Here is a 5,453-nt window from a genome sequence, read left to right as displayed (position 1 = left end):
CCATCAGCCAATACCTATCAAAATTATCTATATAGTTTTAACACATTTAGTCAAAATCCTCATGGTCAGATGCATCAGGGGTACTAAACATGGTACCAGCAAGGCAACTGGCAGCTGAAGAAGTCCCAGAACCTCTAGCATTGGGAGCTGGGATAACCAAAAGAAAGGTTGTTTCAAAGCTCCCTATTTCAGTGCTTTTCTTGAACCACTCTCTGCTGACTGACCCAGTGTTCGATGGACCTGTGGCCTTACCCTGTACTGCTATTCTTCTGTTCTGGTGACACAGCTGATGTTGTCTCTGGACACAGACTGCAGAGTCAAAGTTGTCTCTTTCAATGTTTTGTCATCAGTTGGAGAGCTGGAATGGCTGGAGAACAAAACAGCATTGTTCCCTAGTGAGTAATGCAACCAAAGTGCAAACAAATCCTGTTTCTCACTTTGCCCTCCCTAGAGATGTCTAGCTGGAGATGAAGAGCAAGGTCAGAGCTATCTCCTACCCTGTTCCACTTGCTCACAGGATCTGACTCCCTGCTGACAGCTGGTTTCAGCCAGAATTATATTTATTCTGTAGGGATGGAGATCCCTTGATATAACCCACTCTTGCATCCCATGTCACTGTCTCCCATGGTCATGGTCAGTGAGAGTTAGGCATGTTAGTATCAATAGACCAAAAATGTATAGACAATAACACCCCATGTTGGTTCTACTTTCCCCTATCCTCTAGCCTGCTGTTGCTTCCCAGATCCTTCATTTCTACCAATGAAGGTTGATGACGTGACAGGTTACATATGACATTAATTAGTTTTTGGAAGCTGGTACCGCTGGATGCTTTAAAGGTAAGGAAGCAGTGTCCAAAGAGAATTTTGGTCTACAATCTCAAAAGAAAAGAGGAATAAAACAATTCCAAAAGTTGGCTAAAACCAAGGTGCTTCCCTGGTTTGTGGGGTTTATATAATATCTCAATTTTCTTTAAAAAAAAACAACTCAAAACTACTTAAGAGAAAAGGAATGAAGAAGAGAAAGTTTTGATTCATCATGTTTTCTTCATCCACTTTGTTATGTCTACTAAAACCTGAGCATCCTCAATGTGATCAGCCACTGTGGCAAATGAGAAAGTTGTGCAGAAATAACAAAATTTTCCTGGGAAGATTATTCCCAGTCGCCAGATGTGGTACGGCATCTTCCGTAGGAGACACACTACAATACTTTTCTGGAAGTTGTTGCCCTTCCTGAAGGACAGAGAGGAGCTTGCTGAGATCTGCTGCATAGTGACTGATAGAAACCTTTGAATTTACAGCTAGCACACATCCTTAACCAGTTTAGACACATTCTTTATAATCCTGACTTCTAGCTTGACCACATATTCTTCATCCTTGGTGTTTTTCTCTTCCAGATACACAAAGACTACACTCAATCTTGCCTAGCCTTTGCCATGGTAAGCAAAATGTTTCATGTTTTTCTCATCTCCATTTATGTGATAGGCTCCCCCTTTAGAGATGAATCCCAAAGTCCTTCTTGGCCGTTTAAAATGGTCTGTATCAATGATGACTTAACCTTCTCTACTCTCTTACATAATTTCTAGTCTATCATCCTCTCTCATACACTGTTTCCTCATTATTTACCTCATCTTTCACTGTTCTTCTGAGGTGAGCTGTCCTCTTCTTCCCTATATGTCCTCCCTCCCCATTTCTGATCAAGTTTGAGGTAAATTCACCTGAAAGTCAAATGAGTTCCTGAGGAACAGTCTCTTGAGTACAGCTCACTGACGCTGATGCCAGCATTATGAAAGCTGTGTTTTCCTGGATAGCATGACTGTTCCTACTTCTCACAAATAAAAGGAATTAGAGAAAAAGAGGACTTGAGAGGTATGTGAGTAATACAGCATCATCCATGGGGAACACGTGCTGGGATAGCACACAAAAACAAGCTGAGAACACAGAGTACTTCAGCTGCAATTTAACTTTCATCGCACTTGGAGAAGGTATGGGAAGATAGATGTGAATGCTACAGCTAGGGAAACTGAGGCACAGCGATGCAATTCGCAGAGATTATTCAATTAGTTTGATGATGTAGAGCCCAAACTAAGGCTGTTTATGCTTTTTTGCAGCTGTCTGAATTATTCAATAAAGCTTAATTTAGTTGTATGATAGGAAGACAATACTATGAACTCTATCAATTACCAGAACAATCGGTTCCGGTGCATTTGGACCTGTCCATGATGTTCCCAACTTGGTTCTTCCTCAACTCACTACCCTCATTAACAGCCAGTAACCCAGACAAGCCTCATTGCCTTCTTGCAGCCAAATATGATCTAGCATTGGCCTAGATTGTCTAGATCTTCTATGAGTTTCTCTTGAGTCTCCTCCAGAACTACTTGACCAGGTCTGAACACCAAGACCACCCTGATACCCAAGGATGCTGTCACAGAGAAGTTACCTCCATTTGCAGAGAGCTGGCATCTGTTCCACCCGCTGACTTTCCCACCTCCAAAGAAGGCTGCTGCTCAGTGTGGGGAACAAACATACCATAGAAGGGAAGTGATCTCTGCCAAGCGCTGCAGAAATGGGACACAGATGGTGTCTTAAATGAGAACGGAAGTTTATTTGGGGGCTCTGCGCGTGACGTAGCATTGCAGATCTTGCAAGAGATGACAGACACTTGGATTTCAGAGCGGGTGACGAGATAATTTTGAAGCTGTCTCTGTCCACAGAGACATTAGTTTGTCTTAAAAAAAAAAAATTACAGATAGGAATGTATAAACCTGCTTTTATTTCTGTGTAAATCTGGTTCTTCTGATACCCTAATCTTAATCACAGCTGTTTATTGGCTGGTTGGTCAGCCTGTATGGTTGTGCTGATCAGCCAGATGGCCACTGCTAATGGAAATATATCAGGATGACATTAGCCTTGCTTTTGTCTGCTATAGACATAAACTTGTGTTTCCATCTTCTACACACAGAATGGTTGGAAGGGACCTCTGGAGCTCATCTCATCCAACCCCCTGCTCTAGCAGGGCCACCTAAAGCCAGTTGTCCAGGATCACATTCAAATGGCTTTTGAATATTTCTAGGAATGGAGACTCCGCAACCTCTCAGGTCAACTAGTCCCAGGTCTTTTATTGTATCAGAAATGTCGCAGTCCCTTCATCGCCTTCCTTGCCCTTTGCTGGAAGATGCTTCAGTAGACTCGCTTGTCTCTCCTGTACTGAAGAGCCCAGCACTAGACATCCAAAAATCTACAGGAAAACACTGCTGAAGCCCGGGATTGAACCAGGGACCTTTAGATCTTCAGTCTAACGCTCTCCCAGCTGAGCTACTTCAGCTGCTGTAGCACTAATTTTTATGAAACCTGTTGGAACATAATTATCTTTCAGCCTTTTCAAACAAGGTTACTTGACATTAGCTTATGACTCAAAGAAGTTGTTTCAGGGAAGAGGACCCAGACAGCCTGGACTCAAAAGCAATGGCCTTAGGCACTAATGCAGCCTAGTAGTCAATGTATGTCATCTCTGTGTATATTTATGATTTTAATAAAAATTTATTTTGGAGGATGTATGAAAGTGGAGCAGGGAAATAAAATAGGTGTTTTTGAAGGGCTCACAGAGGAGTACAGTTACTCTGAAATTTAAAAAAGGCTCTGTCTCTCACAAATCATTGCAAGGAAAATAAGGAGATGGAGCTAGGTCCTATAGGTACGAAGCTACTGATGAGGAAACTGAATATGAAATGGCAAGGGTGATGGAGGATGATGAAGAATAAAAAATATAGTAGGGAAGGCTCAAAAAATGACTGAATAGGAAGCAAAAGTGACAATCAAACATACACTGCTCTCTCTGTGCTACTTGATGCTAAACACACTGTCTTGTCTCAACCCTCAGACCCTCTTCACTTTTCGTGCTGTTTAGGGTGTCAGATGTGGATACCAGTTGTGTTGGCTAATGCAGTTCTCTTCCACAGGGTTAGACACATCTAAGATGCCACAGTCCTTCCTTGGTCCATGACACATGGTTCTAATTGCAGAGCAGAGATCAGTACTGGGTGTAGCACAGAGGTGTTTGCACTCCTGTCAATAAAACAAATAACAGCATCAGAGAGATTGTGCTGATTGTGTTTCCAGACTGGTCTGACATATCCAAAATACCAAACCCCTTTCTCTATAGGGACAAGTTTGGGCATACTTGTAAGAAATAAGAAAGTGGGGCTTCTTGCTGTAGCTAAAGACCAAGGTCCATATTGTAAAACACACCTGAAATCTAGAGTCAAACAGCAAGCTTGATTCAAGGACCACCCAATAACATTAGCATAGTACAGACATTTCAAATATCTATTCGCAGAGCTCACTGAAGGATCTGGAGTTACCCATGGAGCCTGGCTAATTCTTTCACATCAATCTGTCTCTCTCCAGCTGGGGAATGGGAGCCAGGCATATTCATGCTGTGATATAGGAGATGTTTGCCCAGCCCACCAACTTATTCCGCAAATAGAGGACTTTTGCTCACAGGACAATCTGCCATCTTTCACCAGCTCCAAATCCACATCTTCCCAAAATACATATGTGAAATGCACAGTAAGTTTTCCATGTCTACTGAAAATCTGGTAATGAAAGGTGTTAAAAATGCATTTAATCTGAGTTTGAATGTTCAGCTCGACAGCACCAGATATTTCCTCACAGAGGTTTATTAGATAACAGTTCCTGATATCTAGGGCTCCCAAAATAGGCTGTAGAACCTCTTGCAATATCCAGCCATCAGGCTCATACTCAAAGTTGATTTCCTTTCTGCTAAACCACTTCTACTCCTGGGTCCCGATGGTGATCCTATCCATGACCACTGAGCAGCTGATCACACATGTGTGGCTGAGGGTCTTAGCATTTCTGTGCTTATGAGGTGGGGACATTTTTGGACAGCTGAACACTTCTACAGGGTTTCTGCTTCTTGTCTATTTAGACTTATAAATTGTCTCCTGTATGTGACCTAGAAACCTGCTAGATCCAGCCCTTGAGAGCTCTAAGGTGCACATAACAAGTCCAGGGCATCACCAGAAAACCCAACCCAAAAACCGATTCCTCTGTTACATTTTGTGTCTAGTAGAGATACTGATAGGAGAAAAAACTAGAATATTGCTCAGGGATTTGGAGCCACAGGAAAGTGATTAGGTCTCAGTCTGAAGTGGAAATAAGAATTCTTGTTATCTGTCCTTTTGAGTGTCTCTCTCACCTCCACCAGGACCTGAGAATCCGTAATTAGAAGGTAGTTGGGGATTTACCCCAGTAAATCTCTCCAGTTGTCCATCAAAGAGGATGAGGAGGAAAACCTGCAATCTGCCTCCTGCAAAATCATCCACAAACCAAGGCTGTATGTTCAGAGCAGGTCTGGTTATATTTATCTACACAAGATGCTTAAAGGAACAATTTATTGAGCTCGGTGACTAAGGATCCTACAAATGCAGCTTGGAT

The 5,453-nt window shown here is 42.4% G+C and overlaps 1 non-coding gene across 1 annotated transcript; it reads right to left on the bottom strand.

Moving 5' to 3' along the window:
* Window positions 1-3,248: 3,248 nt before the first annotated feature.
* On the bottom strand, window positions 3,249-3,321 carry TRNAF-GAA. Its single transcript has one exon. It is a non-coding gene; the product is annotated as a tRNA-Phe (tRNA).
* Window positions 3,322-5,453: the final 2,132 nt, after the last annotated feature.

Source organism: Mesitornis unicolor, unplaced genomic scaffold (genome assembly GCF_000695765.1).
Source record: "Mesitornis unicolor isolate BGI_N332 unplaced genomic scaffold, ASM69576v1 scaffold12414, whole genome shotgun sequence".
NCBI classification, from domain to species: Eukaryota; Metazoa; Chordata; class Aves; order Mesitornithiformes; family Mesitornithidae; genus Mesitornis; species Mesitornis unicolor.
This window is presented reverse-complemented; position numbering and strand designations above follow the sequence as displayed.